This window comes from Chlamydotis macqueenii, chromosome 4 (genome assembly GCF_036417535.1).
Source record: "Chlamydotis macqueenii isolate bChlMac1 chromosome 4, bChlMac1.mat, whole genome shotgun sequence".
Lineage (NCBI taxonomy): Eukaryota > Metazoa > Chordata > Aves > Otidiformes > Otididae > Chlamydotis > Chlamydotis macqueenii.
This window is the reverse complement of record NC_141559.1, coordinates 18777220-18791682: the sequence shown is the minus strand read 5'-3', so window position 1 is coordinate 18791682 and position 14463 is coordinate 18777220.

Sequence of the window (14463 nt, the reverse complement as noted above, 5' to 3'; positions counted from 1 at the left end):
AAGCACAAATCAGTACAAGTTTCCAGGATTTGCTTCTGGTCCTCACAAATATGCAGATCTATATTATGGTATATTATGTCCAATTTCCTTTTGATGATGGGTGCATAAAAAAGCAGAGGATAATTAACTTGACCTAAGCTCTCCATCCTCAGAAAAAGGAACACTCCTCCCAGACAGTCTTTGTGGTTTCTCAAATGATTACCCTTGGAAGGTGAGCACATGATTAGAGAATAAATAGACTGTCTATTCACCCTGCCCATGTTTAGGTATTGTACTGGACCCCAACGCCAGAAGTCCAGCTGGGAAACCCAGCTATGCCTACTGGCTTATTAACTGTTTTAACTCTTTTTAAGAAACTGAGGATCTTGTGCAGCAAAGCATCTTTGTCTAAACAAAAAAGGGTAAATGTGGCCTTTCTACATCTGCCTTCAATCTGTTGATCCAGCTCTTTCCATGTGAAATCATTCCCCCAGTACCATCAGTATATAGCTGAAAACAAGGTCATGCCGGAATAATACAGAGTACCTACACTGAAGTTTTCTTGGTCAAATTCCTGGTTACCCTGACTTTGTGAAAAATAGATCTGCCCCAATGGGAAACATACAGGTGTTCCTAAGAAGTCATGCACATATGGTGAAAGGTGGCATTGGCCTCTTCTGAGAAGTGGTCTGAATTTCTTTGAGTTTTTGTTTCACCCTCGAGGAACTGGATATCTGGTAAAGATGGAGTGCTCCCTAGTCTAATACTTGTTGAGGACACTGCGATGGTGTCTGCTTCCTGTTAAGCAGGTGGAGTGTTTCATTTGTGACACTTGATGTGGTCAGTTTGGTTGAAATAGACTCCAGAGCTCAAAACTTAGTACAAGAAAATGGATGTGCTTACATAGTGTGATTGCTTAAGCTTGGTTTCTATGGGGAACCTGGTTGGAAATATGCACCAATGCTCATCTTTTTCTCTGTAGGATTAGGCTACCTAAAATCTTAATGCCCTCTTTGAAGAAATGAGAAGGAATTACTAAGAAGCTAGTACCTTGAATGGAAAAAATGCTATGTGCTTTCTTAGTGTATAATATAAGATTATATAATTGGGGGGGGAGTAAAAATTTGAGTGGCAGGGGTTTTTTGGGGGGTTTTTTTTTGTTTGTTTGTTTTGTAACTGTGATGTCTTGCAGAGTAAGCAACCAAGACATTCTCCAGTTGAAAGGGATTTTCCTTTTTATAAGTATCCATTTTTTAGCAGGAAGTTAATCAGACTAGAAAGAAACTTGATGTATAACCCATTATGGTTCTAATTAAAGAACTGTCCTTATGTGTTAAGCCAAGAGAGAAAGGATCCTTTTTTCCTTCCAACCAGAATTAGCTGACAGAAACATATAGGCTTTGCTACATAATCAGCCCTATGCCATTAGTAGTTTATCATACCTTTGTTTTTCTTGCTAGTCTTTGCCTATGCAAGAGAAGGGTGGCACCCTGTAAAGGAGTTGCTCCTTGCAGACTATTTTGAGGGTCATCACTGTTGTTCCTTGAGTGGTTCTAAGCGGCCTATTCCTTAACTTCCGTATTTCTAAAACTAGCTATCTGAGGAAAGTAAGTATTTAAGAATGATTGAAAAGTTTTCTCTGTGTAGGGAATGCTTTCCTTTATCACGTGTCTAGTGTTTTGGAGAAGGATCCTGAAAGGTGGTAGGAAAAGATTTTAATACCTCCTTTAAGTAAGGCTTGTAACTGAGGTGCGGGCTGGTAATTCTGATGAAGCACTTGTAGTCATTTGTCTGATGGTGCAAGCCCAAAATAGAGGCCCATTCTCTTGGGTCTTCAGGTGATTCTGCAGCTACAAAGGGTCTTCTGTCTGTATGATGGGGTGGGACTTAGAAGGACAACTAAACATGACATGTAAGAAGTCTTGGAAGCCAGACAACTCTTTCTGTGAGATGGACTACATCGTAGTAGAGGTGTTCTGTAGTGACTCTACATGGCGTGGCAGAAGCCAGTGTAATACTCAACCCTGCAAACCTCTTAAAATGAAGGCACAAGATAATAGTTGGGCCAGGGTAAGTAGTGTGTATGATTAGCAGTGTAGAAGAAATTTTTATTCTGAGCTTTAAAGGTTTAGACTGACTTGCAGGTGGTAAAATGCTTACAAAGCATTACAAAGACTTCCTCCATATTTAAAAAAAAACAAAACCAAACCACAGACCAAAACAAGTCCTCTTCCACTGGGAAACCGAAGCAGCTTAGCCCCCTGTGTATGCTAGCAACTTCCTGGTTCATGTCTTCTCAGTATTCCTTACGTAAGTTAACTCGCTTTTAATACATATGATGTCTGTGATGTCTTTTCTACAGTACTCAGGGCTACAGAAACCTATGAATTGAGGGCCAAATTTAGAATTTATGACATCCACTGATAGTCAAGTCAGAACAAAGTGGTTTGTGGCTGTTAGCACGGCTGAAGTGGAGCGTCTGTTCTGTGCTGTCTTCCTAGTGCAGTTAATCTTGGCCAACTGAAGGGTAAACTCAGGGAAATGTTACTTGTCATTTAAGGAGCTTTGAAAGAACAGCATAGCAAGGGCTCTGACTATTAAAGACACAGTGAGTTCTGTGGGGTTTCTGTGGTATATTACTTAATTTTACCTGTGATACAACTGTGTTCGATGTAATCCAGCAGTTATTTTCACATAAAGTGTGAAAAAAATGTATATGCCTGTTGATTGAAGGGGAGAAGAAATGCACTGAAGGAAAAAAAAAGCATAGTAGTGAAAGAGAAATGCTTGATACACAGCTGTATACAATACATCTCCATTGCTGAATTTAGACTGTCTTTTTGTCTAGAAGTTGAAATAGCAAATCAATGCATTCCCTCCTGTAATGTTTCAAAATCAGACTTGATACAAAGCACAAGAAAGCAAATAAAGTCAGCAACAATGGAAAGAGGTCTGCAGGTAAGTTAAAGATGCTGTCAGATATAAAGGTCTGTAAAAACAAATGCACCTTTTGATTCATGGATGATCTCCAAGAAGCATGTTTTGGGTCCTCTTTAAGAATCCCAGAGCAGGAGCAGTGCAGAGCTTAAAGAGGGCCCAGAACCTGGTCATCAATAGCAGCATGGCAGGCAGGTGGCTTAGAAATCTTGATTGGGCTTGTGAGAGGAAGGTGGTGAGGCTGAGTCTTGGAAATAATAATTTCATTTGGAGGAAAGTATTTCCTCTTCCAGGAGTAGAACAGTGCTCACTGCTTTCAGCCAACTCTCTTTGTAAGGAAAAAAAAATGGCTGTGTGCTATGCTGGCTTTGCTATTTTCCATGGTGAGGGAGAGGCTCACCTTGAAGTCTAGGGTAGGGGTAAGAACAGTGCTGTCCTATTTAAAATAAAAAAGAGGCAGAACACCTTCTGTGACTGGCGTTCAGACTTGAATTTGAACATCACTTGTGTTTTATTTCTGCTGATTTGTGTCAGCCAACCAAATGGGCTCTGTGGGGAGCTTTGTTTCTTAATGAGATGTTAGGGAAGGGGTGGTTGGTTTTGTTTTAATGAAGTGCTGGAAAGATCTTGCTGGCTAAGAGAATGTGATCTGAAGGATAAATTATTGGGCTGGGAGCAGATTTAATTGCTAATTTCCTCAACTGGGTCCCAGGAGATGGATTTTGTCTTCCTGGTTTTACTGTGATGACGTCCATAATAAATTATTTTCTCTGGTAGGACTCTGACTGCTACTTCAGTATAATAGCCAGATTCCCAAGCAAAATGTTATCTCTAAACAAGTTAACTCAGTCACAGAAGCAACCTAGTATTCTGTAACAAAGAGCTTTGTATGGACTTAATTTGGCTTCTTGGCTCTTTTTAAAGCTAGATTGGATATTTCCATACTGTCCTCAAGAACAGATACACTGAGATATCCCATTAAAAAAATAAATGGCTTGTCCTACAGCTGTCTCTTCCGATGTACTCATAATTCCTTTCAATCATATATATTTTTATGTATGTTTTTTATTTCTTTGGGAGGAAGTACGTGTTTAGCACCACATTTTTCTATTGCTGGGTTCTCCTCCACAGACTATAAACCATTTTTATTGTTCTTTATAAAAGTTCAAGTGAATGCTTTGCTGTGGAAAATATAGTAGCATGCCAATTTTTCAGGCTTTCCTTCCTAAAGAAGTTGCTATATGAGTCTGTTGTGTTACCTGTCACACCTCCAACATCAGTAATGTTTTTGGTATTGTCAGTCAGGATTACAGGAATTGTTAAATCCCTGGAGAGAGTTGGGACAGAAATTGTAGCTAATTTGTGTAGGCTATCATTGGTAGCCCATTGAATGCCATGAAAACCATCTCAGGAAGTGTTTTTTCCTTTTAGCGTTAAGATAATTGAAAAATCACTGAAATGGTGTTACCTCAGACCATGCTTATACTGATTTTCCATTTTTAAATTTATTTTGTTTAAATAAACTTGAGTGCCTTTCAGAGACAATTTTGCAGCTTGGCGTCCAGCTGTGCTAGAGTTGCTTTAGGCTGACTGTCAATCTGAGTTTCACTGCTGTTTTCATCTTCCTCAGACAGCAGTGCTGCCTGTTCCCCTTGAAATCCTTGTTCTTTTGAAGCACTTGACAAAGTCTGGTAGTTTCACTTGTCACATTACATGTTTGTTAATTGCTTGTATACCTGACAAACCATGCATAAAAGAATCATACAAAGTAGTACTGTAGACAGCAAACATGCTTTGGATATCATCTCTCTGTACCGTGTGGCAAACTGAGAACTAGTTAAAGAAAATCTGCTGGAGTGCTGGCACTGGAATGTGAAGTCCCTTGCCCCTCATGGTAACAGGTACGGTGTCTGTGCAAACCCCACGCAGATTACTCTGTCTGTCAGAAGTGTGGCTTGCTGGGATCACTTCTCACAGCAGCAGAATGTCCGTGCGTGTTGTGCAGGTGTGTTGTGACATAACCATCTTGGCATCAAATAGAGAACTGGTGAGCTCTCATTGTGTGCTTCTCAATGTATTCCATGTCGCTGACTAATCCTGCAATCTGAAATGCAGGTATTAGTTGTGTGCCCAGAATACATTCCCATTCCTTTTTATCCTGTTCTATTTCTTTTTTAATCTCCTTTTGCTACAGCTCTCCATTCCAACTCCTAGAACATTGTGCCTTTGATAATGGTTAAATCTGACAGAGTGCTGAGATAAGCCTTTGCTGTAGCCACTGCTTTCTCCAAAAGTGGAAGGTTTTCTTGCCAACAGCTATGTATGGTTAATAACCTGCCTTAATATATAGATTTCATTAAAGAAGGTAGGCAAAGGAGTTCCGGGGTTCTGCATTCCTATTTCCCCAGTAGTGCATCTGTCGGTGGTGATAGCTGCAGCTCTGCCCTCAGTTGTGCATGCTGTAGTTCTTGTTGCAAGCAGGTCATTCATGAAGAGCAGTCAACACTTCAAGTTATTGTTCTTGCCTTGAAGTCTTGACAGAGGTGGAATTCAAAGCTTCAGTAAAGGAGCCTGATTTTAGTTCCACCTCTAACAGTGCTGAGCATTCAGGCCAAGCCCACTGGAACCGGAGCCGAGTGCGTTGAGCATTTTGCATATAACAATTCTCTGTCTCCCTGAGGTGGGTACGCCAATTTTGATCTGCTGAGCAAGCCTGCAGGAGTTTTTTGGAAGCTGAACAGGTTTAGAGGATAAAGCAAAAGAGTACTTGGCTATGCACTGTAGAATGGGATCGCTTTCTCCACAGCGACTTTGACACTTGTCAAGCAAATAAATTTCTCATGTCAAACAGTTGCAGGTTTAAAAATATCCTGGCCTTGAGTGGTCAAGAGTCAGGAATGCAGCAGAACTGTGGTGACTGTATCTTCTTGCATCTCTTTGAATCTACTGTGTGTGGCCTTTTCTGGGACAGAGAAGGAAGACTGCCCCTAGAGTATGGCCAGCACAGGACCATCTGAAGCCATCTGACCACCTTTGAAGCTTATTGGAGCTGGCCCCAAAGAGTGCAGGCAGCTGATTGCCTGTCACCTTGTTTGTCTCATAGTTCACCCTTGCTCTGATGCCACACAGGCTACTGATATGTTCAAAATAGAGACTGTCAGCCAGGCACATGCAATCTGTTTAGTTTCCTGTGCTGTCTGGCCGTCTGCTGTCCTTCTGTTACTGCTTGATATACAAGCTGTGAGTTTCTTGAGGTCAAATCTGTCTTTAAGTTCTGGTATTGTTTCAGTGTAGTCTTAGTATGCAACAAGGATTTTTATTTTTATTTTTATTTTTTTTTAGCAGTTAGATCTCTAACAATGAATAATAATGCCTTGAAGACCAGTGACCTCTGACTTGATAATTAAAATAACTGGTCTGGGTTTCCTTGATGTATCCATGAGAAAAATCTTCATACACAATAAGTGAAATTATAAAGTAAGGTCAAGTCCATTTATCTCAGTATCTTTAACAAGTGATGAATGCTCTGAAGCAGCTGTATCACTGCCTGGTAGCTCCTAAAACTGGTTGTTGGTATAATGACACAAAGGCATCATTCCCAGTTCTACCATGGAAAAGGTTATCGTGCTGATGCTGTGGATAATAGGGGAGTGAGTGGTTATCATGAGGCCTTTCCTCAACAGTAGTGTTCCTACAGCACTGCCAGTCTTCCCATCAGCACAATTCGATCATGTTAGCCAGTGCCCAGAGGGAAACTACTCCTGAAGCACAGCTACCTGCTTTGCTTGGCTTTTCTCAGTGAATCGTAAAGCATTAGCAAGCAAGGTTAGATTTCTGCAGGAGCTATGTGAGCCAAGCATAGTTAAGCAAGCAAGTCTGTCCATTTGATGATTATTCTGTATTCATCCCCTTTGTGTAACCTGCTTTTTTTATGCACAGCTGCTTTTTCTTCCCAACAGAGCTCAATTTTTTGTTGTTGTTGTTTATTTCGAATCTCTGGATCACCACAAGCATTCAGCAATTCTCATGTGCTGTGATAAGTCCTTACCATGACTGTTCTGTGCTCCCAGCAGTCCAGGCTACTTGCCCTGGTCCATGGACTGCTTATCTAATGGTGTGTAGCACTGGCATGATGATGGTTGCTTTGGAAGTGACCATTACCTTAGGGCAGGATTCAACAGAAACATTTGCCTGACTGGGATTTGTGTGTCTAGCCACATGGATGTACATGTAGGAATGTTTGCCTGGTTTATCTTAAGAACATTTACCTTCTTAGCCCCCAAATCCCCTTCTTTCTCTTTTTATTATTAAAATTCTCTTGTGAGAGAGACATTATTTCATGTCTCTTGTGTGACCAGTGACTTGATGGTTTACAGCACATAGCTATAATGCAATACTGAGAACAGTTTTCTGATGGTTTTTTTTCTGGATTCAGGCAGGTATCAGAAGCTTCTAGAGATACAATAACCTTTTACTGTAATTCCAAGGTTATGGAACTGGGCAGAAAACAAGGGATGCACGTAGGTACTCTATCATTAAAGATCTCCTGGCTCCCCTAGCACAATTTATTGTGCAGTCTTGCTGTGTCATGTTGTCCAGTTGTCTCATTCACTTAACTTCCTGAGATTTGCCAGTGTTCTTAGCATTAGGTGTAACACAAATCAGCACCTGACCTGAGAAATTTATCATTTAATGTGTGCAGAGAGGTGGATCATGTTACATTGTAGTCAGCTTATTTTTGTAAAAATTCACCTTCAGGCCCAAAGAAGCTGTGGTATGAAAGCACAGCTGAAAGGCTAGAATGGAAAGAACTGGATTTTATAAATGGCATTTTTAAAGTAGAAGAATCTCCCCTTACTATGGAACATAAGGTTGCTTCACTCACTGTGTATGAATCAGCTCCTCCAGGAGAGGGATCCAAGAGGGAAAAGTGCCAAGCAATCGTAATTGTAACAAAGTCCTTATGAAGGGTCTGGTCAAAGGATAATGTTTATTTCAAAAGTTTCCTCCTCTGTCTAGCTCTTGCCTTAGTCTTTCAAGCAGCTTTTGTGATGAGTGGATGTTTTGTGAGAAGGCTTCAGGCAGTTGGGGTTTTTGGTACTCATGTCCCTGTTCAGAGTGGAAGTAGGAAGGTCTGAGTTAGGCTGGTGTAAGTGGGAACTGGGAGCCTGGCCTGGTTAAGAGGTCTGAGTAAAGTGTGATAAAGCTGGACTCAGGACTTTGAGGGTTTGGGTTCAGCTTGTGCTCGGAGGGTGGGGGAGGGGTCTTCTTGTACCAATTGTTGTGCCTTGCAGATTGGATGCAGTTTGTGAGCTTATTCATAGAATCATAGAATACCAGGTTGGAAGGAACCTTGAGGATCATCTGGTCCAATCTTTCTTGGCAAAAGCACCGTCTAGACAAGATGGCCCAGCACCCTGTCCAGCTGAATCTTAAGTATCCAATGTTGGGGAATCCACCACTTCCCTGGGGAGATTGTTCCAATGGCTGATTGTTCTCATTGTGAAAATATTTTCTCTTGTGTCAAATCAGAATCTTCCCAGGAGTAGCTTGTACCCATTACCCTTCATCTTTTCTGTGTGACTCCTTGTAAAATGGGAGTCTCCATCTTTGTAGCTGCCCTTTAAATACTGGAACATGGTGATAAGGTCTCCCCTAAGACTTCTTAAGGCTGAACAAACCCATTTCTCTCAGCCTTTCCTCATGGCTGGCTTCACAATCCTTTGATCATCTTTGTGGCCCTTCTCTGGACCCTCTCCAGCCTGTCCACATCTATTTCCTTATCCTTTCCACATCTGGATGTTCGTGCCATCCAGAGGGTCCTTGACAAGCTAGAGAGGTGGGCCCATGCAAACCTCATGAAGTTCAACCAGGCCAAGTGCAAGGTCCTGCACGTGGGTCAGGGCAATTCCAAGCACAACTGCAGGCTGGGCGGAGAATGGATTGAGAGCAGCCCTGAGGAGAGGGACATGGGTGTGCTGGTGGACGAGAAGCCAACATGAGCCAACAATGCGTGCTTGCAGCCCAGAAAGCCAACAGCATCCTGGGCTGCATCAAAAGCAGCGTGGCCAGCAGGTCGAGGGAGATGATTCTGCCCCTCTACCCTGCTCTCCTGAGACCCCACCTGGAGTACTGCGTCCAGCTCTGGAGCTCCCAACATAAGAAGGACATGGACCTGTTGGAGTGAGTCCAGAGGAGGGCCACGAAGATGATCAGAGGGCTGGAGCACCTCTCCTATGAGGACACGCTGAGAGAGGTGGAGGTGCTCAGCCTGGAGAAAAGAAGGCTTCAGGGAGACCTTACAGCAGTTTTCCAGTGTACCTAAAGGGGGCTTATAAGAAAGATGGGGAGAAACTTTTTAGCAGGGACTGTTGTGATAGGACAAAGGGTAATGGCTTTAAACTAAAAGAGGGTAGATTTAGACTAGATATAAGGAAGAAATTTTTTACAGTGAGGGTGGTAGAACACTGGAGCAGGTTGCCCAGAGAGGTGGTAGATGCCCCATCCCTGGAAACATTCAAGGCCAGGTTGGATGGAGCTCTGAGCAACCTGATCTGGTTGGAGATGTCCCTGGTCCTTGCAGGGGAGTTTGGACTAGATGACTTTTAAAGGTCCCTTCCAACCCTAACCATTCTATGATTTTGTATAGTAGGAAGCAAAACTGAACACAGTATTCCAGGTGTGGCCTGACAAGAGCTGAGCAGAGTGGATTAATGACTACTTTATCTCTGCTGGTGATGCCCTTGTCAGTGCAACCCAGCATCCTATTGACTTGCTTTGCCGCAGCAGCAGCACGCTGTTCACTTATATTGAGCTTTTTGTCCACCAGGACCCCAGGTCCCTTTCCACAGAGCTGCTCCCCAGCTGGGTAGATCCCAGCCTGTGCTGCACTCCCAGATTATGTTTTCCCAGGTACAAGACCTTACATTTGTCTTTGAACTTCATAAGGTTCTTGTTAGCCCACTCTTCCAGCCTGTCCAGGTGTTCCTGCAAGGTGGCTCTCCCTTCCAAAGTGTCCATCTCCCCACTCAGTTTGGTATCAAATTTTACCAGGGCACATTTGATCCCACCATCCAGATCACTTATGAAGATATTAAGCAGCATTGTGCTCAATATTGATCCCTGGGGCACCCCACTTGTGCCAAGTTTTCCAGTTTGAAAAGAAGGAATTTACCACCACCCACTGCATGGACCACTGGTCTAGACTGTAACACATCAGTGTCTCTAGGAGAAGGCTGTGGGAAACCATATTGAAAGACTTGGAGAAATCCAGGTAGGCAATGTCCACTGCTCGCCCCAGATCAACCAAGCAGGTTATTTTGTTGTAGAAGGCGATAAGGTTTGTCAAGGACTATTTCCCCTTGGTGAATCTGTGCTAGCTTTTTCCAGTCATGTCCTTCATTTGACTTGTGATAGCCCCCAGGAGGATTTGTTCCATAACTTTTCCAGGGGCTGAAGTAAGACTGATGGGCCTGTAATTTCCTGGATCCTCCTTTAGGCCCTTCTTGTAGATGGAGCTGACATCAGCCTTCTTCCAGTCTGCTGGGATGTTCCCCAATCACCACAACTTCTCAAAAATTATGGAGACCAGCCCCACAATTACATCAGCCAGCTCTCAACACCCTTGGGTGGATATTGTCAGGGCCCATGGATCTGTAGGGATCAAGCTCCTGTTCACATACCAACTCTTCCTTCACTGACAGTGGGTCTGTGTTTGTATCAACTTGGATTGTGTTCGAAAGGCCCAACGGTGCTGGTAAAGACAGAGAAATTCAGTTTTAGGTAATCCTCTTAATTTAGAAGTCATTTCAGCCTCTGTGGTTATAATGGGGAAAAGAGAGGAAAAGTACATTTACTGAAATATTTTCAGCGCTGATAGAGTCTGCTGAATATAAACTATAACATTAGGGTTCTCTCAGGAAAAGGAAAAGGTGTTTTCAAATTTTTTTTTTTCATTTTATTGATAAGGATTGGAAACTTGTTTTGTTCATGGTATGATTAAGGAAAGCACTATCTACTGCAAATGTGTTTTTGGTGAGTGTTTATCTATTTCACCTGGACAGGAGATCTCAAAAGGAAAAAAAAAAGATAGAGGAAATGCAGGATTTTTTCCTCCTACTCCTTCCTTCACCATTTTCTGTGTAAATAATCATTGTGCATATTAAGAGAAACTTCTACTGGCATATATTTCTGTCTGAGTTTAATGACAACTTTTTGCCAAACATGTTCAGGTACCATCAGGTTTCAATTTACAGCTTAATGTTGCAAAAAAACTTTCTCTTTATATTCACAAAACCACAAAGAGGCTCAAATATAAGAATATACAAATTTTTTTTTTTAGTCAACAAGCTGGAAGGGCTTAGTCAAGCAACTGATTCAGATCATTTCTATCAGTAATAGACCCATTTCATCTGACATCTCTGAATTAAACTCTACAGGAAGCAATACAGCTTCATTAGCATTTCTATTCTGGAGTCTGACTCAATGCTGTCATTAAGCCTGATGACAGGATTGTTGAGGGATATGAAATGCCTCCCAGAAACTGCTGCCATCAGAAGTTCAAAGTTAACTCCTCACCAGGAAGAATGTGGGCCCTGTCCAGAAGGAAAGGGGAGAGACTTTGTTATCCAGGACATGGAGAAGGCTGAGGTACTCAATACCATTTTTGCCTCAGGCTTCACCAGCAAGGCCTCTAGCCACATCACTCAAGTCTCAGAAGACAAAAGCACGGACTGGGAGAAGGAAGAACTGCCCACTGTAGCAGAAGAGCAAGTTTGAGACCATCTAAGGAACCTGAAAGTGTACAAGTCCCTGGGACCTGATGAGATCCATCCATGAGTCCTGAGGGAACTTGTGGATCAAGTTACTAATCTGCTATCCATCATATTTGAGAAGTCGTGGCAGTCTGGTAAGGTTTCTGACACCTGGAAAAGGGGAAATATAGCCCCCACTTTTAAAAAGGGGAAAAAGGAAGACCTGGGGAAGTTAGTCTCATCTTTGTGCCTGGCAAGGTCATGGACAAGATCCTCCTGAAACCATGCTAAGGCACATGGAAAATAAGGAGATTGGTGACAGCCAGCACGGCTTCACTAAGGGCAAATCATGCCTGACCCATTTGGTGGCCTTCTGTGATTGGGTTACAGCATCGGTGGACAAGGGACGAGCAACTGATATCATCTACCTGGACTTGTGCAGAGCATTTGACACTGTCCAGTACAACATCCTTGTCTGTAAACTGGAGAGACATGGGTTTGATGGACAGACTACTCAGTGGATAGGGAATGGGCTGGATGGCTGCACTCAGAGAGTGGTGGTCAACAGCTCAATGTCCAGGTGGGGACTGGTGACGAGTGGTGTTCCTCAGGGGTCAGTATTGGAACCAGCCCTGTTTAACATCTGTGTTGGTGACAGGGACAGTGGGGTAGAGTGCACACTCAGCAAGTTCGCTGACAACACCAAGCTGTGTGGTGTGGTTGACACATTGGAGGGAGGGAAGGGATGCCATCCAGAGGGACCTTGACAGGCTGGAGAGGTGGGCCCATGCGAACCTTGTGAAGTTCAACCAGGCCAAGTGCAAGGTCCTGCACATGGGTTGGGGCAATCCCAGATGCAAATACAGGCTGGGCAGAGAATCGATTGAGAGCAGCCCTGAGGAGAGGGACTTGGGAGTACTGGTGGATGAGAAGCTGGGCATGAGCCGGCAATGTATGCATGCAGCACAGAAAGCCAAGCCTATCCTAGGCTGCATCAAAAAAGGAGCGATCAACAGGTTGAGGGAGGTGATTCTGCCCCTCTATGCTGCTCTCCTGAGACCCCAGCTGGAGTACTGCATCCAGCTCTGGAGCTCCTAACATAAGAAGGACATGGACCTGTTGGATCAAGTCCAGAGAAGGGCCACAAAGATAATCAGAGGGCTGGAGCACCTCTCCTATGAGAACAGGCTCAAAGACTTGGGGCTGTTCAGCCTGGAGAAGAGAGGGCTCTGGGGATATCTTATAGCAGCCTTCCAGTACCTAAAGGAAAGACAGGAAGAAACTTTTTAGCAGGGCCTGTTGTGATGGGACAAAGGGTAATGGCTTTAAACTAAAAGAGCATAGATTTAGACTAGATATAAGGAAGAAATTTTTTACAGTGAGGGTGGTAGAACACTGGAGCAGGTTGCCCAGAGAGGTGGTAGATGCCCCATCCCTGGAAACATTCAAGGCCAGGTTGGATGGGGCTCTGAGTAACCTGATTTGGTTGGAGATGTCCCTGGTCCTTGCAGGGGGTTGGACAAGATGACCTTTAAAGGTCCCTTCCAACCCAAACCATTCTATGATTCTAAAATTAAGTGGTTTGTGGTGTTTTTTTTTTTTTAATGCATTTTTTAAAAGTTAAGCCACGGAATGAAGAGTCAGTGCTTCAGTGCATGATTTGGATAAGTGACTTTGCTTTTTCCTCTTGATTTAAATGATCATAGTAGGAGTTTTGAGCTAGAGTTGCCCAGCTCCAATGTAGTTTTCATGATTTTTAGCGTTGCCCTTGAGAGGCAACTAGTGATCTAACACTTACAGAGGGAGGCAAAATTGACAAATTGAATTCCCCATTCCTGAGTTTGACTGAAAGAGCATTCAAAGGCTATCTCCATACCCGCCAGGGGCTAGCTCAGGCTTCAGGCTGCCCAGAACTTTTACTAGACGAGAAGCTGAGATGTGCTTGCATGTGGTTTATGTATAGAGTAGGCATGAGTTTGCATAACTGTGAATCAAGCACTTAAAAAATAAGGCAATAAGGCATTCTGCATGGGGCTTCTGTTAGGACTTGAGTAGACCTGCATCAGGTTCCAAATTAAAACAAGTCATCTAGCCATGCTGTACTTTGGTTTCCCTTTTATGAAATAGTGATGCCAGAATTGATTTTGTAGCTAGCACCCTGAGATTTTCTGTTGGAAAGCCCTGCAGGAGCTCTGTTTTGTGACATTTCCCTTTGCAACATGTTTTACTTCAACATTAAGTAATTAGTCCTGTTTCTGAAGACACCACTGGAGCTAATTATTAGTATCCACATTTTATGCATGCCAAGTGACTATTTCAAGGCTGTGGTCAGTGTCATTGTCACAGGTCTGAGGGACCAATACAGTAGAGTCTCTTCAAGGCAACCAAATCTGAAGGCACATCTTTAAGAGCACAAGCTTCTAATCAGAAAGGTCCTGCACTGCTTCAGAAAGCACACAATACCTTCTTTTGGTGGTAGCAGGCCTTTCTCAAGGGACTCTGTGCAATGTGACAGCATGTGTCTTGGGAATTTCTTGACAAGCAGTCATTAGATGCTTTCGTGGTGCTTGCAAAGCTCATTCCATGGGGTCATGCCTGTTGTATTCCAGTAGAATAGAAAGAATAGATCTTATAGAAATTAAAACATGAAATCTGGGGAGTCTTCCCATTCTGTGAAGGAAATTTTCAGTATCTTCTGAATTTGCAGACATTCCAGATGATGCAGCTTTGTGGCTCATCTTCTCCAAAGGGAGAAGGTGCTTGGTAAGATCCATATAACATTAAAAATTAATCT